Raw genomic sequence first — 27,999 nt, forward strand, 5'->3', positions numbered from 1 at the left:
TCATCCTGAGTGCACTGAAAAAGACAACAGGTTTCTCAGCAGCTAGCCTATTACTTCTATTATCCTTCTTACTTATATAATTAATTGCCAGTTAAAACTGTTCCTTGTAAGCCATGGTAATTGATTTATCTTTTTTTAATTCTTTTAATTTATCTCTATTAATTTATAGCCAATGGAAAGTTGCCCAACTTTCTGACTTTGTCACTCTGAAGACCCAGTATGGAAGGTTCTTAACAGCAAAAGCTGTATCACATTCAGAAGAGGATAACCACATGGAAATAAATGAGCAGTGAAGCTGACAGTGGTATCAATGTGTCTTTCAATGCTTCGTGCATCATCAGCTGTTTATTTCAATATTTTGTATGTCATCAGCACTTTGTCTGACAGCTCCATTTGTTCACTTTTCATACTTCTTTTGAGTAAACAGCATGTATAAGAGCTCCATTTGGGAACAGCACATTAATCTTCCCTAGTTAAGGGATGACTTGTTCTCACACTTATCATTGCACCTCTCTTGTGATATGACATCACCCCCTCATTTGCTGAGATAAATGCCAAACAAAAACATCACACCAGCATCTGAATTTCTACATTGTCTATTTGATTTGTATCACAACTTTGAAATATAAGGAAAGGAGGACACTAGTCATTAATGAAGCTACTTTTTTTTCTTGGCGCTTTTATATTTTCTACAAGATTTGTACTTAATATTGAGAAACTGACAGTCCTAAGCCAATTCTGTGGCTTGCCCAGTAGGTTAAATCAAGCTGTGCCGGAAAACCCAGACATATACCCATCTCCCACACAATGGAGTGGCAACCAGCCTCCCTTGTCCTTCGGCACCGATGGCAAGTTTGTCCTCTAGAGCACTGAGTTATATGAGCCATGAGCCAATGGCTGCATTTAAAACAATTCTGGAAGGTTTCTTTATAGAAAAAAGACCCGTGAAAGTTGTAATTCATTTACAAATAACTCATGAGTTCAGTCCTGTCCAGAAAGTGATGCTGAAATACTGCACAATAACAATGTTTGTTTGCCTAAAAAGGACATTCAGCAGCAATGGTTCACTACAGGTTAGGCACCATATTTCAATTCCTAATCAAATTCTATTTGGACCTTTCATTTCCTGAAATGACCCTGAAAATGTTATCTCTACTCTAGCTGCCATCCTTCCTGCTTGTGATCTCAGCTTGAAATCTGCGTATTAGTAGAAGACTGTGACTGGATTTGGCATTATTCCAGTTCACTATGAAGACACATTTAAACTGAAAAACATACAGTAAACTAAATGAGATGAACTGATCTCCATAACAGGAGAAAGTAATACGATGATGGCTTATAATTTGGAATAAAAATTATGTAGTGTCTTTAATATCTTTCACCTACAAGACATTATATGTATAAAGACTTAGAAAATTAGAAAATTACGGGAAAACATCCAAATGTCCAAGAGCAAGAGAATAAATAAATAAATTATGCTATGCTCAAATAATGAAATAGTATGTAGCAGAGAAAAGCAATAAACTACAGGCATGACTGACAATGTGTAGGATTCCCATGAACAAAAATGTTGGAAGAAAATGTCAAATGAACACAGAACAATATGGTATAAGATTTTGTATACAAACTTTTAAAACGTACAAAAGGATATTATATACAGCTAAGAGTACCTGCAGTTATTGTACTAAAAACACAGTGGAAGATAAATACCGGTGGCTCCCTCTAGAGGCAAGGAAGAAATGAGACGTGATCAGAGAGGAATGCTTAACGGCACTTCAAATGTGCAGGCTGTGTTTTATTTGCTAAGCTGGTGTTCACTTTATTTTTCTTTATACTTGCCTTGTATGCTTATATATTTGCAAAATAAAATGTAATAAAACCATGTAGGTGGCGATCCCTGCCCTTAGAAATTAAAAAAATCTTATGGAGAAAAGACACTTGCACATTTCTTCAACTTTATATATATTTTATTGTTGCAATAATATAGACTACAAGAAATTAGCTTATTAAGTAAAATCTACCTTCATTCATATATATATAATACTTTGAGTTCTGGAGCACGTGTGCATAACGTGCAGGTTTGTTACATAGGTATATGTGTGCCATGGTGGTTTGTTGCACCCATCAACCCTTCATCTACATTAGGTATTTCTCCTAATACTATCCCTCCCCTAGCCCCCACCCCCCAACAGGCCCCAGTGTGTGATGTTCCCCTCCCTGTGTCCATGTGTTCTTATTGTTACACTCCTACTTATGAGTGAGGACATGCAGTGTTTGGTTTTCTGTTCTTGTGTTAGTTTGCTGGGAATGATGGTTTCCAGTTTCATCCATGTCCATGCAAAGGACATGAACTCATCCTTTTTTATGACTGCAGAGTATTCTATGGTGTATATGTGCCACATTTTCTTTATCCAGTCTATCGTTGACGGGCATTTGGGTTGATTCCAAGTCTTTGCTATTGTGAATAGTGCTGCAATAACATACATGGACACTTGCACATTTTTTAAAAGGTAGACGACAACACAAGATGACAAATGTGTAAATTCCAAATGAATCTTACTGATAACCTGATAATATTCCTGGAGCCTTCAGGAAAATTTTATTTGTGGAAATAAAATGTCTTATTATTAAAGAAGCAGATGGAAACAGGGAGAGGACTAAGAAGAATATGATCCATGTCCATACAATTATAATGTATATCTTCTTACTGGAATGTTATCTCCATGAAGGCAGGATCATCTGTTGTGTTTAGTGCGAATCTTGAGTCCCTGGTATATCCTAGGTAAAACCTACATACAATAACTATCATGGAGGGAAGACTGGCATTCTCTAATACCAGTATTCTTGAGATAGAAAACACATAGACATTCTGACAGGTTAGTAATATACAGTGTTTTACACAGCAGTTCTCAACCTCATAGAACTCCTTTTTCCAGAGAAAACATATGGTAGATATTTTAGGTTTACATTTGTGGCTGACAGATCAGTATTGCATGAGAAAGAGAATGTAAGGGTGTATCTGATACAGCAACTAGTTTGATCCTTTAACCTGAACCATGATGCTCCTGTAGCAAATAATAATTAAAGTGGAACAATAACAACTAAATCTAGGACACTTCAACCATTGATGTCAAAAATACTGAATTGAGAATTAGTACACGTAAAATTAAATTTACTCTATTGTTTGCACTTGATCTAGAGGTTGTATGGAAAAAAATAGAAACAGAAAATAGTGATGGGTTTTAAATAGTTCTTTGTGTCCTAAAAAGCCAACCAAACGACAACAACAAAAAACGTAGATCTCAGAGGCCTTTGCAGGCTGTACATTTCAAGACCAGATAAGAGGTGAGAGGTCTCCAGTGACAGACCAAGATGGGTCACAGGATGCCTGAGAAACCACGTGATTAGGTGCAGTCAGACGAACAACTGTAGAGTCAGTGAAAAATCAATCTGGTAGTGACAGAAGCCTATGAGTAAAATGTTTTTTCCATATTTTTTAGCTATCACTCTGAAAATACACGCACTTGAAATTGGATGCACTTGAGAATTAAAAGATATTAGATCTATAAAGCATTAGAACAGTGTCTACTAAGTACTAACTTCTCAATAAATACTGTCTACTTTGCTGAAGTAATAAGTATATTAATAACAAAATTTTTAAATATTGAATTAAATTTTTTTATTGTATATACAGAAGCTCCTTCAATGCTATCTTTTATTGTCACCATGGCTTCACATTACCCTATCACAAAATTCTACTCCTTACCTACGATCTCAGTGAGGGGTTCTTGCACTAGGATGTACTAAGAACACCAAAGATTCTAAAGAACTCATGGTTATGGCAATTTCTACAATGAAGATAAACAGGGATTATGCAGTTTGGTTGACCTTCAGGTACCCAGTGTGTGGTCTTTGGCCTTTAGTGGTCACACTATGTGCTGCTCTGCTTCTACTTATATCATCTTCATCAAATAACAGGCCTAGTAGGAGAATTGGAGGCAGGGGGTGAAGGAAAAAAAAAATGTATGAAACCTTCAACCAAACAGAACGACTTTATATTACCAGTACTGGTGGGAGATTTGTTATAGGACTAAAAAAGATGCAGAAGAATTCATATAAGAATCAGGAGATCCAAGGCCTACTCTAATTTGCCACTAACTATCTGGGTCACCATGGGACTAATTCCTTAACATCTGTGAGTACAATACTATACTCAAATTAGAAAATCTCCAGATCCCTCCCATTCCATATTTATGATTCATTGATGTTGCACCTTCCCAGACAACCAAGAATCACCTATAAATAGGAAGGCGCAGGCATTTCTCCTTTCTCATCACATTCTCATTTCCAATAGATGTTACTACCCTCTAATTTTTTTTTTTTTTAAATAAAATCCTCTAGCGAAAGCAATGATTCCTCTATTACTCATCATGAACAAAAGGGCCAGATATGTTTCCTGACTGATAGAAATATCTGAATAAACACGTGGTGCAGTGTCAAAAGCCATGGACATGGAAGATCTGCGGCTAACCTCCGATTTACTACTTACTAGCAGTTTTACTTTAGAAGTGATATACAAATTATAATATTGGTGGCTACTGTCTTGGAGATTTTGTCTTTGATTTCACTCACTTTAGAGAAGAGCAAACACCCTCAGTGAGACTGAGGATAGATACTGCTGGAGACATGGTGGGAACCTAGTGATTTTTCCCCCAAGACTTTGAAAACAATTTTTTGGTTTCAAAGACTGAAAAAAATCTTATTAATTATAACAATTCTTCAAGTAAAGGCCCATGTGCAACTTTAATATATTATCAGATCGAAATGATATCATTGCAGTGAAGAGAAGCAAGAGCCTTAGGGTCTTTCACCTGACTTCTCCCACCTCCCTTCCCAACACCACAAGGCAAGAAAAACTCTGACTCCTAGGACTCTTCCAAAGCTCCTCCTCAAAGTGGCCATTCGCATCACCTGAGAGCATGAAAGCCTTGAAAAATCTCAGGCCCCATTCCAGGTTCAGTGAATCAGACTACCATGTGACAAGATCCCCAGGTGGTATGTGTACACAGTGAACTTGAGAAGCCCTGATCTAGAATACAATTTTAAAACTACCAAATTACCCATGCTGTTCTTCCTAATTAAAATCTCTGGCTTAGCTTTCCCAATGCCTACTTCACAGTGTTGTTAAAACCATGAGGGTGAACTCATTTTGTAAAGTACACATTCTATAAACAAAAGGTACTCTTATTCGTTCCAAGTTCCTGGAAGTTTCTGCTACCTCTCTGCTTGTGTTCTAGCTTAAAATCTTGAAATTTCCATTAAAATAATTCTATGTGATAAAGCTATCCCCATGTCTTAGCAGATATTCACTAGGAAAACAATCCTTGTTTGATTTGCTTATAGAATTTCTGTGTAACAAATAATTCCCTATGAGTTGTTTCTCTGATATCTGCTTATCTAAGTCACTTTCTATGATTGAAGTATTTAATTGTGTGTTATTTGCACTGTGTACTGGGTGAGCTGTATTTGATAAGTCAAGTGCTTTACCCAGTAATCACACTTAAATCCCCTTCCCAATTAGTACACTCCACCTTAAATATTTCAAATAATGAAGTAAGGTCCATTTAAAAAAAATACAGCTAAACAACATATGAACTAATAGGTTATTAATAAATGATGGACACTCAAATATATTGAATGAATGAATTAAAAATTTGAAGAAATAAATTTCAAGGAGGTTCAGCAAATTCCTCACCAACTATTGTATTTAACCCTTTGTTTTTATCTGAAAATTCATTTCAGCGAGGCTACTCTGTAATGCTAGTTTTTTTCCAACTTATAATGTGATATGTAAAAACTTATTTTGGCAAGTTTCCAAAAAGCTCAAAACTACGCAGCTAACCTAAGTTTGTGATGAAAAGATTTGACTCATTGTGCTTTTTGTGTGTACCCTCTCTGGTTAATTAATTTAAGAAGAAGTCTCACTTATGTAACCGAGATGTTAAATGGCTGTATGATCTCATGATTCCCATTTCAGTACATTGACTTTTTTAAAAAAACTTAATTATAAGAGTTGTCATTAGATTACTTAGAAACAAGAGTATTAGAGTGTGGATTGATTCCTCTCTCTGTTTTCTTTCTATAAAAAATCTACAGATATATGCATCTCCTGGAAGGAAAAGAAATAAAATTAACCTCATATCTATGTTTAATTGTCTTAATGTGAAATATATGATACTTTCAATCACCAGTACATCGTATATTCAATCATGTCGTTTTACTGCTGGATCTTAGAGATTACTATTACATATCTCACACTCATGCCCTGTTTTCTCTCCAAAATGGTTGCATTTCCTTCCCTATTTCTGTATATTTTATTTTATTTTTTGCTTTCTTGCTCTCTTTTTACACTACTTTGGAATTTTGAAAACCAACATTAAGGTAGCACTAAGGTTATGAATTTATTTTATTTATTTATTTATTATTATTATTATTATTATACTTTAGGTTTTATGGTACATGTGTGCAATGTGCAGGTAAGTTACATATGTATACATGTGCCATGCTGGTGCGCTGCACCCACCAACTCGTCATCTAGCATTAGGTATATCTCTCAATGCTATCCCTCCCCCCTCCTCCCACCCCACAACAGTCCCCGAAGTGTGATGTTCCCCTTCCTGTGTCCATGTGTTCTCATTGTTCAATTCCCACCTATGAGTGAGAATATGCGGTGTTTGGTTTTTCTTTCTTGCGATAGTTTACTGAGAATGATGATTTCCAATTTCATCCATGTCCCTACAAAGCACATGAACTCATCCTTTTTTATGGCTGCATAGTATTCCATGGTGTATATGTGCCACATTTTCTTAATCCAGTCTATCATTGTTGGACATTTGGGTTGGTTCCAAGTCTTTGCTATTGTGAATAATGCCACAATAAACATATGTGTGTATGTGTCTTTATAGCAGCATGATTTATAGTCCTTTGGGTATATACCCAGTAATGGGATGGCTGGGTCGAATGGAATTTCTAGTTCTAGATCCCTGAGGAATTGCCACACTGACTTCCACAAGTGTTGAACTAGTTTACAGTCCCACCAACAGTGTAAAAGTGTTCCTATTTCTCCACATCCTCTCCAGCACCTGTTGTTTCCTGACTTTTTAATGATTGCCATTCTAACTGGTGTGAGATGTATCTCATTGTGGTTTTGATTTGCAGTTCTCTGATGGCCAGTGATGGTGAGCATTTTTTCATGTGTTTTTTGGCTGTATAAATGTCTTCTTTTGAAAAGTGTCTGTTCATGTCCTTCGCCCACTTTTTGATGGGGTTGTTTGTTTTTTTCTTGTAAATTTGTTTGAGTTCATTGTAGATTCTGGATATTAGCCCTTTGTCAGATGAGTAGGTTGTGAAAATTTTCTCCCATTTTGTAGGTTGCCTGTTCACTCTGATGGTAGTTTCCTTTGCTGTGCAGAAGCTCTTGAGTTTAATTAGATCCCATTTGTCAATTTTGGCTTTTGTTGCCATTGCTTTTGGTGTTTTAGACATGAAGTCCTTGCCCATGCCTATGTCCTGAATGGTAATGCCTAGGTTTTCTTCTAGGGTTTTTGTGGTTGTAGGTCTAATGTTTAAGTCTTTAATCCATCTTGAATTGATTTTTGTATAAGGTGTAAGGAAGGGATCCAGTTTCAGCTTTCTACTTATGGCTAGCCAGTTTTCCCAGCACCATTTATTAAATAGGGAATCCTTTCCCCATTTCTTGTTTTTCTCAGGTTTGTCAAAGATCAGATAGTTGTAGATATATGGCATTATTTCTGAGGGCTCTGTTCTGTTCCATTGATCTATATCTCTGTTTTGGTACCAGTACCATGCTGTTTTGGTTACTGTAGACTTGTAGTATAGTTTGAAGTCAGGTAGTGTGATGCCTCCAGCATTGTTCTTTTGGCTTAGGATTGACTTGGTGATGCAGGCTCTTTTTTGGTTCCATATGAACTTTAAAGGAGTTTTTTCCAATTCTGTGAAGAAAGTCATTGGTAGCTTGATGGGGATGGCATTGAATCTGTAAACTACCTTGGGAAGTATGGCCATTTTCACGATATTGATTCTTCCTACCCATGAGCATGGAATGTTCTTCCATTTGTTTGTATCCTCTTTTATTTCCTTGAGCAGTGGTTTGTAGTTCTCCTTGAAGAGGTCCTTCACATCCCTTGTAAGTTGGATTCCTAGGTATTTTATTCTCTTTGAAGCAATTGTGAATGGGAGTTCACTCATGATTTGGCTCTCTGTTTGTCTGTTATTGGTGTATAAGAATGCTTGTGATTTTTGTACATTGATTTTGTATCCTGAGACTTCGCTGAAGTTGCTTATCAGCTTAAGGAGATTTTGGGCTGAGACAATGGGGTTTTCTAGATATACAATCATGTCATCTGCAAACAGGGACAATCTGACTTCCTCTTTTCCTAATTGAATACCCTTGATTTCCTTCTCCTGCCTAATTGCCCTGGCCAGAACTTCCAACACTATGTTGAATAGGAGTGGAGAGAGAGGGCATCCCTGTCTTGTGCCAGTTTTCAAAGGGAATGCTTCCAGTTTTTGCCCATTCAGTATGATATTGGCTGTGGGTTTGTCATAGATAGCTCTTATTATTTTGAGATACGTCCCATCAATACCTAATTTATGGAGAGTTTTTAGCATGAAGGGTTGTTGAATTTTGTCAAAGGCCTTTTCTGCATCTATTGAGATAATCATGTGGTTTTTGTCTTTGGTTCTGTTTATATGCTGGATTACATTTATTGATTTGTGTATATTGAACCAGCCTTGCATCCCAGGGATGAAGCCCACTTGATCATGGTGGATAAGCTTTTTGATGTGCTGCTGGATTCTTTTTGCCAGTATTTTATTGAGGATTTTTGCATCAATGTTCATCAAGGATATTGGTCTAAAATTCTCTTTTTTGGTTGTGTCTCTGCCAGGCTTTGGTATCAGGATGATGCTGGCCTCATAAAATGAGTTAGGGAGGATTCCCTCTTTTTCTATTGATTGGAATAGTTTCAGAAGGAATGGTACCAGCTCCTCCTTGTACCTCTGGTAGAATTCGGCTGTGAACCCATCTGGTCCTGGACTTTTTTTGGTTGGTAAGCTATTGATTATTGCCACAATTTCAGCTCCTGTTATTGGTCTATTCAGAGATTCAACTTCTTCCTGGTTTAGTCTTGGGAGGGTGTATGTGTTGAGGAATTTATCCATTTCTTCTAGATTTTCTAGTTTATTTGCATAGAGGTGTTTGTAATATTCTCTGATGGTAGTTTGTATTTCTGTGGGATCGGTGGTGATATCCCCTTTATCATTTTTTATTGCATCTATTTGATCCTTTTCTCTTTTTTTCTTTATTAATCTTGCTAGCGGTCTATCAATTTTGTTGATCCTTTCAAAAAACCAGCTCCTGGATTCATTAATTTTTTGAAGGGTTTTTTGTGTCTCTATTTCCTTCAGTTCTGCTCTGATTTTAGTTATTTCTTGCCTTCTGCTACCTTTTGAATGTGTTTGCTCTTGCTTTTCTAGTTCTTTTAATTGTGATGTTAGGGTGTCAATTTTGGATCTTTCCTGCTTTCTCTTGTGGGCACTTAGTGCTATAAATTTCCCTCTACACACTGCTTTGAATGCATCCCAGAGATTCTGGTATGTTGTGTCTTGGTTCTCGTTGGTTTCAAAGAACATCTTTATTTCTGCCTTCATTTTGTTATGTACCCAGTAGTCATTCAGGAGCAGGTTGTTCAGTTTCCATGTAGTTGAGCGGTTTTGAGTGAGGTTCTTAATCCTGAGTTCTAGCTTGATTGCACTGTGATCTGAGAGATAGTTTGTTATAATTTCTGTTCTTTCACATTTATTGAAGAGAGCTTTACTTCCAAGTATGTGGTCAATTTTGGAATAGGTGTGGTGTGGTGCTGAAAAAAATGTATATTCTGTTGATTTTGGGTGGAGAGTTCTGTAGATGTCTATTAGGTCCGCTTGGTGCAGAGCTGAGTTCAATTCCTGGGTATCCTTGTTGACTTTCTGTCTCGTTGATCTGTCTATTGTTGACAGTGGGGTGTTAAAGTCTCCCATTATTAATGTGTGGGAGTCTAAGTCTCTTTGTAGGTCACTCAGGACTTGCTTTATGAATCTGGGTGCTCCTGTATTGGGTGCATATATATTTAGGATAGTTAGCTCTTCTTGTTGAATTAATCCCTTTACCATTATGTCATGGCCTTCTTTGTCTCGTTTGATCTTTGTTGGTTTAAAGTCTGTTTTATCAGAGACTAGGATTGCAACCCCTGCCTTTTTTTGTTTTCCATTTTCTTGGTAGATCTTCCTCCATCCTTTTATTTTGAGCCTATGTGTGTCTCTGCACGTGAGATGGGTTTCCTGAATACAGCACACTGATGGGTCTTGAGTGTTTATCCAATTTGCCAGTCTGTGTCTTTTAATTGGAGCATTTAGTCCATTTACATTTAAAGTTAATATTGTTATGTGTGAATTTGATCCTGTCATTATTATGTTAGCTGGTTATTTTGCTTGTTAGTTGATGCAGTCTCTTCCTAGTCTCGATGGTCTTTACATTTTGGCATGATTTTGCAGCGGCTGGTACCGGTTGTGCCTTTCCATATTTAGCGCTTCCTTCAGGAGCTCTTTTAGGGCAGGCCTGGTGGTGACAAAATCTCTCAGCATTTGCTTGTCTGTAAAGTATTTTACTTCTCCTTCACTTATGAACCTTAGTTTGGCTGGATATGAAATTCTGGATTGAAAATTCTTTTCTTTAAGAATGTTGAATATTGGCCCCCACTCTCTTCTGGCTTGTAGGGTTTCTGCCGAGAAATCCGCTGTTAGTCTGATGGGCTTCCCTTTGATGGTAACCCGACCTTTCTCTCTGGCTGCCCTTAACATTTTTTCCTTCATTTCAACTTTGGTGAATCCGACAATTATGTGTCTTGGAGTTGCTCTTCTCGAGGAGTGTCTTTGTGGCGTTCTCTGTATTTCCTGAATCTGAATGTTGGCCTGCCTTGCTAGATTGGGGAAGTTCTCCTGGATAATATCCTGCAGAGTGTTTTCCAACTTGTTTCCATTCTCCTCGTCACTTTCAGGTACACCAATCAGATGTAGATTTGGTCTTTTCACATAGTCCCACATTTCTTGGAGGCTTTGCTCGTTTCTTTTTATTCTTTTTTCTCTAAACTTCCCTTCTCGCTTCATTTCATTCATTTCATCTTCCAGGGCTGATACCCTTTCTTTCATTTGATCGCATCAGCTCCTGAGGCTTCTGCATTCTTCACGTAGTTCTTGAGCCTTGGTTTTCAGCTCCATCAGCTCCTTTAAGCACTTCTCTGTATTGGTTATTCTAGTTATACATGCTTCTAAATTTTTTTCAAAGTTTTCAACTTCTTTGCCTTTGGTTTGAATATCCTCCCATAGCTCGGAGTAATTTGATCGTCTGAAGCCTCCTTCTCTCAGCTCGTCAAAGTCATTCTCCGTCCAGCTTTGTTCCGTTGCTGGTGAGGAGCTGTTTTCCTTTGGAGGAGAGGTACTCTGCTTTTTAGAATTTCCAGTTTTTCTGCTCTGTTTTTTCCCCATCTTTGTGGTTTTATCTACTTTTGGTCTTTGATGATGGTGATGTACAGATGGGTTTTTGGTATGGATGTCCTTTCTGTTAGTTTTCCTTCTAAACAGACAGGACCCTCAGCTGCAGGTCTGTTGGAGTACCTGGCCGGCTGTGTGAGGTGTCAGTCTGCCCCTGCTGGGGGATGCCTCCCAGTTAGGCTGCTCGGGGGTCAGGGGTCAGGGACCCACTTGAGGAGGCAGTCTGCCCATTCTCAGATCTCCAGCTGCGTGCTGGGAGAACCACTGCTCTCCTCAAAGCTGTCAGACAGGGACATTTAAGTCTGCAGAGGTTACTGCTGTCTTTTTGTTTGTCTGTGCCCTGCCCCCAGAGGTGGAGCCTACAGAGGCAGGCAGGCCTCCTTGAGCTGTGGTGGGCTCCACCCAGTTCAAGCTTCCCGGCTGCTTTGTTTACCTAAGCAAGCCTGGGCAATGGCGGGCGCCCCTCCCCCAGCCTCGCTGCCAACTTGCTGTTTGATCTCAGACTGCTGTGCTAGCAAGCAGCGAGACTCCATGGGCGTAGGACCCTCTGAGCCAGGTGCGGGCTATAATCTCCTGGGGCACCGTTTTCTAAGCCCGTCGGAAAAGCACAGTGTTCGGGTGGGAGTGGCCCGATTTTCCAGGTGCCGTCTGTCACCCCTGGAAAGGGAACTCCCTGACCCCTTGCGCTTCCCAAGTGAGGCAATGCCTAGCCCCTGCTTCGGCTGGCGCACGGTGCACTCACCCACTGACCTGTGCCCACTGTCTGGCACTCCCTAGTGAGATGAACACAGTACCTCAGATGGAAATGCAGAAATCACCCATCTTCTGTGTCGCTCACGCTGGGAGCTGTAGACTGGAGCTGTTCCTATTTGGCCATCTTGGCTCCTCCTCCTAAGGTTATGAATTTAAAATGCTGGAGGTGAGCATAAGCAAAGGGTAAGTTTCTTCAAGTAACACTATATATGATTAAAAACAAACTATATGCTTTCAAAAATGCATGCCATAAGGAAGAAATAAGGGGTGGGATGCTCACTGTTATATTGTATGAAAAGAACACATTAAAAAAGAGTCATATAATTTGTTTTCTAGGGTATAGAACTATGAAAAAGGTATACTTAAACTCTTAAATGCAGTACATGATTCTTCCCTATCAAATACTTTAGTAAAATTTAATCCAAATATCCAAAAAATATTTAGTTTATTAAGATTGTAAGTAGCTAATAGCATCAGACTCAGAGGGAACAAGGGGGTAGAGGGACAGCCCTTCATAGGCAGCTAACATTTAAGTGTCCCATTGTCATCCTTAGTGTCAGGAGAGCTAGGACTTTTAGGTTACAGAGGATTTTCCAAGTAAATAATACTGAGTAACTCTGCCAACTGAAGTCTACATGATCTGAAGGAGGAAATAACACAGAAGTCCCCCTTTAGGTTTAGTTTTAAATACAACATCCACTGAGATAATAAGGAACTACTAGTGTTCGAGAACTGTAGAGTCTAGAGCAGCTTGATGCTGTCTCACAATAAACTGACAGAGTTCATTTTGAGGAATTCAGAATTCTCTCAGAAAAAATTTCTGAATCTACTAATTTTTTTTCAAAGACTGTAGCTTGTGATTCTAGCATAAAAGATAAAAGCAAAAATATCAAAAATAACTATAGCTACAACAATTTGTTAATGGATTTATAAAATTAAAAGATGTAAGGTATGACATAAATAGCATAAAATATGGTGGGGGTGCAGAGTGAAAGTGTAAAGACTTTGTATGCAATTGAAGTTAAGTTGTTATTAGCTTAAAATAGAGTGTTATAACCATAAAATGTTATGTATAAACTCCATGGTAACCACCAAGAAAAAACTTCTAGAAGATACAGAAAAGATAAAAAGAAAGGAATCAAAGCATAACACTATAAAAATTCAACAAATCACAAAGGAAGGCAAATCACAAAGGAAGACAGGAAGATTGGTAGAAGGGAACAAAGGAAATAGCAGTAATAAAATGGCAACAGTAAGTTCTTGCATGTCAATAATTATCTTAAATTTAAATGGATTAAATTCTCAATCAAAAGACACAGTAGTTTTGGAGTAAAATATTATATAAGTCCATTTTCACACTACCTGGCCAGGCGCAGTGGCTCATACCTGTAATCCCAGCACTTTGGAAGGCCAAGGCAGGTGGATCATGAGGTCAGGAGATCAAGACCATCCTGGCTAACACGGTGAAACCCCATCTCTACTAACAGTACAAAAAAATTAGCCAGGTGTCGTGGCATGCACCTGTAGTCCCAGCTACTCAGGAGGCTGAGGCAGGAGAATCGCTTGAATCTTGTAGGCAGAGGTTTCAGTGAGCCAAGATCACACCACTGCACTCCAGCCTGGGCAACAGAGTGAGACTTCATCTCAAAAAAACAAAACAAAACAAAACAAAACAAAAAACCTACCTGAGACTGGGTAATCTATAAAGGAAAAAGCAGTTCTGCAGGCTGTACAGGAAGCATGGCTGGAAAACCTTAGGAAACTTACAATCATGGCAGAAGGCAAAGGGGAAGCAAGCATGTCTTACCATGGCAGAGCAGGAGAGAGAGAGAGAGAGAAAGAAGAGAGCTAAGGGGGAAGTGCTACACCCTTTTATACAAACAGATCTTATGAGAACTCCGTCACTATCATGAGATCAGCAAGGGGAAATTCTGCTCCCATGATCCAATCACCTCCCACTAGGTCTCTCGCCCAACACTGGAGATCTCAATTCAACATGAGGTTTGAGTGGGGATACAGAAACAAACCATATTATTCCACTCGTGGCCCCTCCCAAATATCATGTCCTTCTTACATTTCAAAACCAATCATGCCTTCCCAACAGTCCCCCAGAGTCTTAACTCATCCCAGCATTAACTCAAAAGTCCAAGTCCAAAGTCTCATCTGAGACAAGCCAAATCCCTTCTACCTATGAGTCTGTGAAGTGAAAAGCAAGTTACTTCCAAGATACAATGGGAGTACAGGCTTTGGGTAAATGTTCCTGCTCTAAATGGGAGAAATTGGCCAAAACAAAGGGGCTACAAGCCCCACACTAATCTGAAACCCAGCAGGGCAGTCATTAAATCTTAAAGCTCCCAAATAACTTCCTTTGCCTCCATGTCTCTCATCTAGGCTATACTGATGCAAGGGTTGGGCTCCCAAGGCCTTGGGCAGCTCTGCCCCTGTGACTCTGCAGTGTCCAGCCCCTGTGGCTGCTTTCTCAAGCTGGCATTGAGTGCCTGTGGTTTTTCCAGATTTGTGGTGCAAGCTGTCATTGGATCTACAGTTCTGCGGTCTGGAGGACAGTGGCCTTCTTCCCACAGCTCCACTAGGCTGTGCCCCAGTGGGGACTCTGTGTGATGGCTCCAACCCCACATTTCCACTTTCACTGCCCTAGTAGAGGTTCTCCATGAGGGCTCTGCCCCTGCAGCAAACTTCTGACTAGACATCCAGGAATTTCTATACATCCTCTAAAATCCAGGTGGAGGCTCCCAAACCTCAACTCTTGCCTTCTGTATACCCACAGGTCCAACAACACAGGAAGCAATGACCCAAGGTGTACCTTCACCCCTTTTAGCCATGGCTGGAGCTGGAGCAGCTGGGATACAGGGTACCATGTCCGGAGGCTGCATAGACAAGCAGGGCCCTGTGCCTGGCCAATGAAACCTTTTTTCCCTCCTAAGCCTCCAGGCCTGTGATGGGAGGGGCTGCCACAAAGGTCTCTGAAATATCTTGAAGACATTTTCCCCACTGTCTTGGCAATTAACATTTTGTTTGTCTTTACTTATGCAACTTCTGTAGCAGGCTTGAATTTCCTCCCAGACAATTGATTTTTCTTTTCTACCACATGGTAAGGCTGCAGATTTTCCAAAGTTTTATGCTCCTCTTCTGTTTTAAATATAAGTTCTTTTTGCTTATGCAAATGGCCATAGGATTTTAGAAGCAGCCAGGTAACCTCTTGAATGCTTTGCTGCTTAGAAATTTCCTCTGCCAGATAACCCAAATCACCTCTCTCAAGTCGAAAGTTCCATAGATCTCTAGGGCAGTGGCAAAATGCTGCCAGTCTCTTTGCTAAAGCATAGCAAGGGTGATCTTTGTTCCAGTTCCCAATAAGTTCCTCATCTCCATTGAGATCACTTTAAGCAGGACTTCATTGTCCATATCACAATATGTGTTTTGGTCAAAACTACTCAACAAATCTCTAGGAGTTCTGAACTTCCCTCATCCTCCTGTCTTCTCCTGATCCCTCCAAATTGTTCCAACCTCTGCCCATTATCCAGTTTCAAAGTCACTTCCACATTTTCAGGTATCTTTATAGCAATGCCCAAATCCTCTAGTACAAAGTTTTTATATTAGTTCATTTTCACACTGCTATAAAGAACTATGTGAGACTGAGTAATTTATAAAGAAAAGAGGTTTAATTGACTCACAGCTCGATATGCTGTACAGGAAGCATGGCTGGGAGGCCTCAAGAAACTTACAATCAGGGTGGAAGGTGAAGGGGAAGCAAGCATGTCTTACCATGTCACAGCAAGAGACAGAGAGACAGTGAGCAAACAGGGAAGTGCTACACACTTTTAAACAACCAGATCTCCTGAGAACTTACTCACTATAGTGAGAACAGCAAGGGGAAAATCCACCCCCTGATCCAATTACCTTCCGCTGGGTCCAACCCCCAACAATGGGGATTACAATTTAACATGAGATTTGAGTGGGGACACAGAGCCAAACCATATCACCTTTTAAGGATTTATTTTTAGAAGATCATAGGGTATAAACATTCTTATGACAGAGGGCATGACATAAGAATTTAGAAAACAGAGAATTTAGAAAATAGTCCAGAATTGCTGTCCAGAAAATATTAACTATTGAAAAGGAAATAAGCATTTGAAATAGAAATATAAAGTTAAGCATAAAAGTATTAACATCTAATTATTGTAAACTTTCTGTAATTGAACTTGAACTGTTAGGACAATTTTTAAAGGCAGTGTAGTGGTTCAGCATTGCCTTTGAAGCCATCCTTTATGGGTTTAATTCCATTCTGCTATTTGCTTGTTGGGCATTGTATAATTTTGCTATGGTTTCCATAACAGAATACCACAGATTTGGTGGCATAAACAACAGAATTTTATTTTCACAACTCTGAAGGCTGGAAGTCCATTATCATGGTGCAGGGTTGGGTTCTAACGAGGCCTCTCCTCTTAGTTTGCAGATGGCCATCTTCTTGCTGTGCCCTCACGTGGTCTTCTTTTCTGTGCATGTGCATGTCTGGTGTGTCTTCCTCTTCTTAGAAGGTCATAGGTCCTATTGGATTATAGCCCCACACTTCTGACCTCATTTAACCTTATTAACCTCCTTAAAAACTCTATCTCCAAATATAGTCACATCAGGGGTTAGTGATTCAACACATGAATATTGGGAGGACACAATTCGATCCATAACAGGTATGCTTGGCCAAGTTACTCGATGTCAGCATATCTGAGTTATCTCATTTGTAAAATCAAGGTAATAATACTTTATTGGCTATGATGGGATTAAATGTGCTTTTATGCATAAAGCATTCAAGAACAGTGCCTAGCACATAGTAAGTATTCAATAGATAAGTAGTTGTCACATTTAAAAATTGAAAGTTTACATGGACATGGTATGCATTAATCATTATACACTATAAAAATAGCTTCCATAGCAGGATTTCTAAATTGGATAGAATAATAATTCTTATAATTATTAGGAGTAATTAGTATTAATGGAGAAGAAATAGAAACATTAATCAAGTAATCCAAAATCATATAATGAATTGACAGCATGATTAAGAATAAGTGCAAATGTTTCAAGAAAAGTTATATCCTTTTAATTCCTTTTAAATTAAAATAACTGTCATAAAGAAGACTAGTCATCTTCTATAGTAAATATTTTTGAATTTTAGTAGGTGGAAACATGGGCTTAAAAATTTTTTAAATCACTTGGAAGATTTCACTTATTTCAGCTTTTTAAAACTGCTCCATCCACATAGAAAATAAACCTCCCAATACAACTAGCTCCAAAATGTTTAGTAGGATGTTTAAGAATAAGAAAAATGGGCCAGACACAGCGGTTCATGCTTGTAATCCCAGCACTTTAAGAGACCAAGGCAGGCAGATCACCTGAGGTCAGGAGTTCAAGACCAGCCTGACCAACATGGTAAAACCCCGTCCCTACTAAAAATGGAAAATTAGGTGGGTGTGGTGGCACATGCCTGTAATTCCAGCTACTCGGGAGGCTGAGGCAGGAGAGTCGCTTGAACCCGGGAGACAGAGGTTGCAGTGAGCCGAGATCGTGCCATTGCATTTCAGCCTGGCCAACAAGAGTGAAACACCTTCTAAAAAAAGAAAAGGATAAGAAAAATAAGTGCCAAGATACTAAGAGCATCCATATTACCTCCGTATTGAAATAAACTTACTGGAAAATGAAGCAACCCACAAGTAATACCTGAGTTGTATTTTGTGAGTAGTAGTAGGCAAGGTAACATTGAAAATGCAAAGGAAGGTATGATATATAAACAGATAATTAAGATAATATAGATATTCACATAATATCCTTGAGTATAGCTGAAGGACGCCTAACTCAGCATGGCAGGGAGAGATTGGGCAAGAATTCCAGCATCATAGTGGTCATTTTGGAATAAATGGAGAAATGGCATTGAGCTGAAGATTACTATAAGATAGCTGCCAATAGGGGCAGTGGAAAGGGATAGCTTAGCCAGCAGAGGTGTAGAAGACAGGCTTAAATGTGACAAAACTAGAGGCAGATAGAGTCATAAAAACAGCTGTGATGATCCAGCCAGAAGTAGGTAGTGGGGATAAAAGAAAAAGAGCAGAAAAAGTTGAGAAACACTTAAGCGTTAAAAGTATTAGAACTATGGATGGGTAGATACGGAACTGTGGAAGAGGAAAAGGATTAGACAGCAATTCAGGAAGAGGAGACATTTAGAGGGAAGATGACACATTCAGATTTCAAAACGTGATGATAAGTGGTTGACAGAAGGTTAAATATATAAATCTAGAGCATGGGGATTAAGGCTGGGTTGTACAGCAGTTGAAACAAGAGACTGGACAAGATCACCCACAGAGTATTAAAAATGACAAGCAGGTAAGGAGAAGAAAGGGATAAAGTGAGGTATAAAAATAAAGTCAGATAGAAGAAATAATCCCTAGTATTAAGTAAATCAGTAATTAGAGTAAACAATAACCTATTGCACATTTCAAAAGAGCTAGTGATGAATAATTACAATGTTTCTAGCATAAAGAAAATATAAATGTTTAAGGTGATGGATATCCAAATTACCCTGATTTGATTATTACACATTATGTGAATGTATCAAAATGTCACATATACCACAAACACATTTAAATTTATCATGTATCAATAAAAAATATTTTGACCAATGGCTTAGAGACAGAAGCCTGGAAAACATCAATATTAAAGGAAAAAACACATAGAAGAAACCCATGGAGAATCCAGAGGAGAGATGAGAACCAGCAAAAAACTGAGTTACAGAAGATAAATGTGCAGAGATTCTAACACAGGGGAGCCTTTGATAAAAGCCCATTGAATATGCCAAAAAGAAATTAATTTGTGATCTTAGAGATGTCAGTGTCTGTATGGTGAGGGAACTAGGAAGATGAACAGATTGTAGTGAATTCCTTTGAGTAGGAGATGAATGTCTAGAAATACCTTAGAATATTTCTCAGCTTATACAGGCAAGAAATAGTGTCTCACCTAAGGTAATATCTCTGTAGTGAAACAAACGTAGACAGAAGTGTTCAAAGTAAATGATGTGCAGAGACTAGATGGAGAAGTCTGGCCCAGATAGGAGACTACAGTTTAAGCAAGGATTATCAGCCTAATGAAATGCTTTACTTGGGAGAAAACAGAATTTCAAATGGAGAACTAACCAATGAGAAAAGAAAATGCATCATTATTTCAAACAGAAAATGAAGGAACCACAAGCAGAATTAGCAGTAATGTTGACTTTTGATGTCATGTCCTGCAAGTTACTCAGAAAGGATTCCTTAAATACCCTAGACTAAGGGCAGGGCAAGTTTCAGAGAATGAACTGGGCTTGAATGTGTCAGTAAAGATCAAGTTGCTCCAACAAAAGGAGAGGAGTGAGTGTGGGCACAGGGAGCTCGGGAAGCATAGGAATAGATTGACGGGGAAAACATGATTATCCAAGTTTAATCTGCATAGATATGCAAGATGGACTTCACAGCTAAACTGCTAGGACACATGAAAGAGTCAGGAAAGTAAATTATCCAATGGAATAAGAAATGGACAAAGGAAGAAAGAATAGCATGTCAGAAGTCAAATACATGAGACTTTCCATGCCTGGCACATAAGAATGTGGTAAAGTTTTATTGAATGAAGAAATGAATGAGTAAACAAATTAATGAAAAAAATAATGAATGCAAAGACTGGTCACAGTTTTATTGTTTCACTTTATCTAAATTAAGATAGAAATGCAGTATCCATGCTTCATCTAAAATTTCCATTTTTAAATTATGCATGGATTATCCTCCTCACCCTCAAATTTCTCTAGACAAAAGTTGACTTTATAAAAGAAAATTAAAAGTTAATTAAATTTTATTTGGAAAATTGAAAAGAATTAGTGGAAGCCATTGATGAAAATCACTTACAAACATAAAGAATTAGTTTTCCTTTACTATTGTCTTACTTTTCAGTTTCCTCTCAGTAGGAAAGTTATTAATCTGTTGTGTTTTATTGTAGGATCATAATTTTACATTTAATTATACATACAACCTGCACTAAGCATACCCTCACTAAATGGCATACCTTAATAAAGATGATAGAACATGCCTCTACAACCTAGCAAGGTCAATCTGTGAGAAGAATAAATAAAAACGTAATTTAGTAACTGCTAGAATAATCTGAGAAGATAGAAATGAAGATCATGTCTGGAGGACAAAATGATTTTTAAAAAATAGAAAATGATGAGGTCACAAGGTAAATGATTAAAAAGGCTGGATTTGGAGTCAGAAGACAGTTCTTGTTCTATGATTTACCTTGTAGTCTAGGACAAACCATTTAATGTGTCTTGCTTTGTTTTCCTCATCCACTATGCAGAAGCAATAGTGATCTTTTTAAAACATAAATCAAATCACATCACTTCCCTGCCTAAAATCCTCCAATAGTCTCATCTTACAACTGGAATAAAATCTAACCCCTTCCTCGTGACCGTCAGCATTGTGAACGTGAACGGAACCCTGCCTACCTCTTTAAATTCCTGTCTTTTCCTTTTTTCTTTTATTCACTGTTCATAGATTGTTCTTAAACCCTGTGAAGCTCACATTTGCTGTTTGTCTGCCGGAAATACTGAGTCCTAAGTCCTCTTGTTGTTGACTATTTCTTGTTATTTAGGTGTCAGCTCAGATGCTACCTGCTCAGAGATGCCTTACTTTACTTTCTATAGAAAAATAGCTACCTTACTCTCATCTACCAATCTCTTTCAAATAACTATAACTTATTCTTGTTTAACTAAGTATAGAAAATAATATATTATTTACTATTTATGTCTATATATTGTGTGTGTCCTCCTATCAAACATCTCCTTGCCTATCTTGTTCATCACTGAAATCTTTGACTCTGGCTAACAATTTCCTTCACAAGGATTTGTAGATGAAAGGAGAAAAAAGGAAAAAAAAGAGAGGAGAGAACAGGAAAGGAGAGAAGAGGAGAAGAAAGGAAAGGAATGAAAGGGGAAGGAAAAAAGAGGAAGAAATGGAGGGAGAAAACAAATAAATAAAATACTTAGGCAATAAAATGAGAAAAAATGAGAAATTATACTGGGAAAAAACTATCAAGGCATTGTTTAAATATCACTTCATGCTTGAATATATTTAAATACCACAAACTTGTTATGATTTAAAGGAACCCAAAGACTATTGTTTTCGTTTTCTTGATATTTCAGTGAAGCCTGCAAAATGTGTATGTGGGGACGTGCGAGTAGATGTGTGATTTAATTTTTGTGCTTTATTTGGATGAAACTGGAGTATGAAGAAACATAAGAGACACCCTCAGAGCACAATCAAGATGTCAGCATTCACAAACCCATGTGCTCCCCCTCTAAATTATACTCCTCCAGATGGCTTGGTTAATTTTGAAGTGGATAAAGCTAACAGTGCCAGATCACACCCAAGCAGTATAAAACTGTATAAGAACACAATAAAACAGTAATAAACAATAGATTATTTTAGTGGCATATGGCAGATACTGAGTCAGGCCAGCCTCAAATGTAATCTTTGGATTCTGTTTAAAAATCAGTGTCTGAATTATAGCATTAGCATTCAAAGCACTCCTGTAAGCAGTAAGCAACTATTCTAAAGAAGAGAAAGGGAGGGTCAGATAAAGGAGAAAAGGAAAACACAATAGTCATTGGAGAAGAAAGATAAACAAGAAATAATAAGCAGTGCTTGCATGACAATCTACAAGGGGAAATATAAAATTTATGAAAGCATTCAACAGGAAGAGATGGCAACAAGTAGACCAATACGAAGGAAATGAATATGGGAACTCCCAGCAAGAAGGGGAGCAAAGGAGAAAGAGGAAAATACACACAAACAAAATAACAATTCCTCCCTCTTCTGAATATCTGGACATAAAATTTATTATCTTCCATTAAAATGACAAAAATTATATGTTGCATCATAAAAGTTGGAAATATATTGTTAAAACCTTAACTCTGCAATCCCTAAGTAAAAATTCCCTCTTCTGAACATGTCTTCACCCCTACACTAAACCCAACCATCTTCTCCTGGGAGAGGGATGTTTCAGAACAATGAGAGACCTGTTCAAATTGCTGAAATTAAAGCTTCCAAGTGAAGAGCCCAGGATATAGCCCCTTTTTACCTACTTATATCCTATTTATAGTACGTATTTCAATGTAAACAAGACTTCCTCCATACCAAGTAGAGATTGTACACCTAGACACTAAATAAAAAAGTATTTTTTCCAGAAAAATACTTTTCAAGTGAGAGTTTTGTTAATGGATAGTTTCTTGATAACATGAGTGATCTGAATAAAGATAGTTATCCACATAATTAACTATATATGGCTGAATAGGAAGTCCCAGCCTTCATTCCCACACAGAAACACTAATTGCTCACAAATGTACACACTAAACATTTTTATACAAATTCCAGATTCCAATTAAGATGTTGCAGTATTCCAAGTGTGCACAAAGTACAGAATAGTCAAATTGAATTGAGTAAGAAGAGCAATTTCATTTACGTGTGTCAGCCTCTCCCCCAAGTTAGCACAGCTCAGTGCCAAGACAGAATGCCTCTTCACATCTTTTTCCTCTGGGAGAAAAGAATGGAGCATGCCTCCAACATTCCAGCTTTTCAGAGAGCTGCCCAAGAAACTGGTCTCTTACTTCCTTGATTGGTGTGCCAACAGAACTAGCATAATTTGAATGTCTGGGGGTCACTGAGGACAATGGAAAGCATCAGGTGGCTTGATATGGTTGGCACAGCATGGCACAATTGGGGAAGGAAGTGCACAACTTAAGACTTCTTTCTTGGCAAGGAGGGAGAAGAGTGGAGCATGTGTTGGCATTCTGGCTCTTCAGAGGGCTGCCCAAGGGACTAGTTTCTGTCTTGCCTCACTTGGAGCACTGATGGAACTAACATAGTTTGGATGCCTTGGAGCCACTGAGAGCAAAAGTTTAAAAAAAATAGCAGTAGGCAATTTGCTATAGCTACCACACCTCAGTAAAATCAAGAGAAGATGCACAACTCAAGGCTTCTCCTTCAAGAGGGAAGGAGAAAGGAGCGAGAAATGAGTCTGTCATTCTAGCTTCTTGGAACACCAGCTTCTGAGAAACTGATAACTGTCTCACCTTATTCAGTGTACTGATAGGAAGCTGGCATGCCCTGGATGTTTGCCAGCCACTGACAACAAAAGAGAGTGGGAAACTTGCAGCTGTAGAACCAGAGAACTTGTGGTGGCACAGACAGACATCAGAAAATATAATGAGTTCCTGAGGGGAAACAAAAAACACAGTAAGCCTCTCTGAGAAATTGCATGCACAGGCCCAGATACCCCAAAAAAGTTTCAGAGGATTCCAGAATCTCTTTCTGGGCTACTTAGTGGGAGTCTTATCTAAACAAAGCCAGTCTGAAGACTGGGAGCAGTGACAGATCCTAATACAAAGCTACAAGGTGCATGAAAAAACAAGGAAACATGGCTCAATCAAAGGAATAAACTAAATCTCCAGAAACTGAACCTACAAAGAGGTATGTGGACAACTTGAAAGAGAATTCAAAATAATTGTCATAAAGATGCCCAGTGAGCTCAAAGAAATAACAAATGAACAGAATAAAGTATCAAGAAAGATACAGAAAATATAAAAAAGAAGTTTTGGAGCTGAAAAAAAAAATAAACTGCAAAATTCACTAGAGAAGTTGAATGGCAGACTTGATATTCAGAAGAAAACATCAGCAAACTTGAATATGAGTCATGGGAAATTATCTGCTAGAGGCGCAAAATGAAAAAAGAATGACAAAGAATAAAGAAAACCTAAAGGACATATGAGGCACCATCAAATGGACCAATATTTGCATTATTGTTGTTTCAGAAGGGGAAGAGAGAGAGAATGGGGCAGAAACATTACTTAATAAAATAATGGCTGAAAACTTCCCAAATGTAAGGATGGAAATGGACATCTAGATTTGAGAAATTCTACATGCACCAAGCAACATCATAATCAAATTGTCAAAAGTCAAAAAAAAATTTTTTTGAAAGCACCAGGAGAAAAGCAAATTGTTATGAACAAGAGACTATCACCAGATTTCTCAGAAGAAACCTTCCAAGACAGAAGAGAAGTGGGATGATATATCAAAACACTGACAGAAAAAAAACCTGCCAGTCATGAATATTGTATCCAGAAAACCTATCCTTTAGTAATCAAGGAAAAATACTCTCCCAGATAAAGAAAAGCTGAGGGAATCCATCATCACTAGACCGCCTTATAAGAAGTGCTAAAGGGAGTTTATCAAGTTGAAAGGAATGCATGCTAAACAGCAGCATGAAAGCATACATAAATACAAAGCTCACCAGTAAAGGTAAATACATAAAAACATAAAGAATACTATTGCTGTGATCTGAATGTTTGTGTGCATTCAAAGTTCATTTGCTGTAATCTTAATCCCCAAGATAATGGTATGAGGAAGTGGGGACTTTGGGAGACAATTAGGTAATGAGAGACAAGCCTTCATAAATGGGATTAATGCTTTTACAAAAGAGGCCCCTGTGATCTTGCTTGCCTCTTCTACTATGTGAGAACACAGAGAGAAGGCCCAGTCTATGAATAGGAAGTGGGCCCTCATCAGATACCAAATCTCTTGGCACCTTCACCTTAAACTACCCAGCCTCCAGAACTGTGACAAATAATTGTTGTTTATAAGCTACACAACTTATGGTATTTTATTACAGCAGCCTTAACAAACTAAGACAACTGTAATATTGTAACAATGCTGTATAAATCTTTTAATTTTTGTATAAAAGTTAAAAGATAAAAGTATAAGAAATAATTATAAAAATCTAGCAATGGGTATATAATATAAAAAGATGTAATTTGTGACATCAGTAACATAAAGTGTGGGGCAGGTGAGTAAAAGTTAAGCGTTTTTGTATGGAATTGAAATTATCAGTGTAAAGTAGATTATTTTAACAATAACATGTTTTATGTAAGTTTTATGGCAACCACAATGAAAGTACCTATATAGCAGATATTCAAAAGAAAATGAGAACGAAATCAAAACATGCCACTACAAAAAAGTCAGAAAAATACAAAGTAAGACAGTGAGAGCAAAAGTGACTCAAAAACCTACAAGACAGCTAAAAAGCAATTTAAGAAATGGCAATAGTAAGTCCTTTCCTATCAATAATTACCTTAAATGTAAGTAAATTTTACTCTCAATTAAAAGACTGATATGGTGGCTGAATGGATTTAAAGAAAACAAGACGAAACTATATGATGTATACAAGAAACTCACTTTGGACTTTAAGACCCACACAGGCTGAAAGTGAAAGGATAGAAAAAATAATCCACACAAATTGTAGTCAAAAAAGACAGCAAGAGTGGCCAAATTTATAACAGACAGAGTAGATTTTAAGTCAAGAACTGTCCAAAAAGACAAAGGAGGACAAGGACATTATATAATGATATAAGGGTCAATCTGCAAGGAATATGTAACAATTATAAATATACATGTGCCCATAATCAGAGCACCCAAATATAGGAAGCAATCAATGAAAGAATTTAATAGAGAAATAGACAACACACAATAACAGTAGGGAATTTCAATATACCACTCTCAATAATTGATAGAATATCCAGACAGAAGATCAATAAGGAAATAAATAAATAAGAGGATTTGAACCAGACTATAGATCAAACGGAACTGACAGACATTTGCAGAACATTCCACCCTGCAGCAGCAGAATACATATTCTTCCCAAGCATGCATGAAACATTCTCCAGAATAGATCACATGTTAAGTCACAAACAAGTCTTAACAAATTTAAGAAGATTCAAACTGTCCCAATTATATTTTCCAACAACAATGGAATGAAACGAAAAGCAAAGGAAAATGGAAAAGTTCTTAGATATGTGAATATTAAACAACACACTCTTGAATAATCAATGAGTCAAAGAATAAATCAGAAGGTAAACTTTAGAAAAATATTTTGAGACAAATAAAAATGAAAAGAGAACATAACAAAATGTATAGGATGCACCAAGACCAAGTCAGATTTATCCCTGGGTTACATGGATGGCCAAAATCCAAAAACAATCAATATGAGACACCACATTAACAGAATAAAGGATAAAAATTACATTATTATCTCAATATATGCAGAAAAAGCATCCGAAACATTTAACACCCTTTCATGATAAAAACACTCAATAAACTAATAGAATAAAATTACCTCAACATAATACAGGCCACAGTTAACGTCATGCTATACAATGAAAAACTGAAAGCTTTCCTCTAAGATCAGGAACCAGTTAAGGATGCCCACTCTGACCACTTCCATTCAACATTGCTACTGGAAGTCCTAGCCAGAGAAATTAGGCAAGAAATATAATAAAAAGGCATCCAAATCAGAAAGAAAGAAAAACAAATTTTCACTGTTGGCAGATAATATGACGCTATATGTAGAAAACCTTGACAATTACACACACACAGACACACACACATACACAAACCATTAGAACTAATAAACCAATTAAGCAAAGTTGCAGGATACAAAATCACCACACAAAAATCAGTTGAGTATATGTACACTACCAATGAACAACTGGAAACAAAAATGAAGAAGGCAGTCCATTTACAACTGAATCCAAAAGAATAAAATTCTTAGTAATAATCTAAACTGAGAAGTATTATAAAATATGTAGACACTGAAATCCATAAAAGATTGCTAAAACACGCGCGCGCACACACACACACACACACACAAATAGGGGGTGTGATGCCATAAGCCAACCAGCCCACAATGTCAAGTTTATCATCCAGAACACCAATGCGGCAGTGGCCATTTCGATTCAGAGTGTCTTCTTCTCTGAGGTGCCCATAATAGTCATTGACTGGGTTCAAATTGATACCAATTCCTCAGTTCTTCATGATGAGTTCATGGCTCACAAACTTAGATTAATTCCCCTCATTAGTGATTACATTGTGGACAAGCTGCTATCCTTCCGGGACTGACCATGTGAAGAGTTCTGCCGAGTGCTTGGTGGAGTTCACCCTCGATGTGCAGTGCAATGACAACCAGATTTGACATGTCACATCTTGAGACCTCATCTCCAACAGCCCCCAGGTCATTCCAGTGAACCAAGATGATGACCCTAACGATTACGTGGAGCAGGATGACATTCTCATCATCAAGTTGAGAAAGGGCCAGGAGCTGAGACTTTGAGTCTATACAAAAAAGTGTTTTAGCAAGGAGCATGCCAAGTTGAACCCTACTGCAGGGGTGGCTTTTGAATACAATCCAGACAATGCCATGAGGCATGCAGTGTACCCCAAACCCAAGGAGTGGCCAAAGAGTGAGCACTTGGAGCGGGATGAGGATGAGTCACAGGTGCCCTGTGACCCCACGGGCAAGCCAGAAAGGTTTTACTACAACATGAATTCCTATGGCTCTCTGTGTCCTTAAATGATGTCCTCTTAGCCCTCACTGGATTGAAGAAGAAGCTGAGTGATTTACAAACTCAATTAAGCCAGGAGATCCAGAGTGACATGCTAACTATAAACTAGCTGCAGCTTGCTGCTTCAGCAAGAATGGGGATTCAAGCCAGCAGCTGGATTT

The 27,999-nt window shown here is 38.0% G+C and overlaps 1 pseudogene; it reads left to right on the forward strand.

Moving 5' to 3' along the window:
- The first annotated feature begins 845 nt into the window (after nt 1–845).
- Nucleotides 846–27,999, forward strand: LOC100457060 (DNA-directed RNA polymerase II subunit RPB3-like; annotated as a pseudogene).

The sequence above is a fragment of the Pongo abelii genome, chromosome 22, assembly GCF_028885655.2.
Source record: "Pongo abelii isolate AG06213 chromosome 22, NHGRI_mPonAbe1-v2.0_pri, whole genome shotgun sequence".
Classification (NCBI taxonomy): Eukaryota; Metazoa; Chordata; class Mammalia; order Primates; family Hominidae; genus Pongo; species Pongo abelii.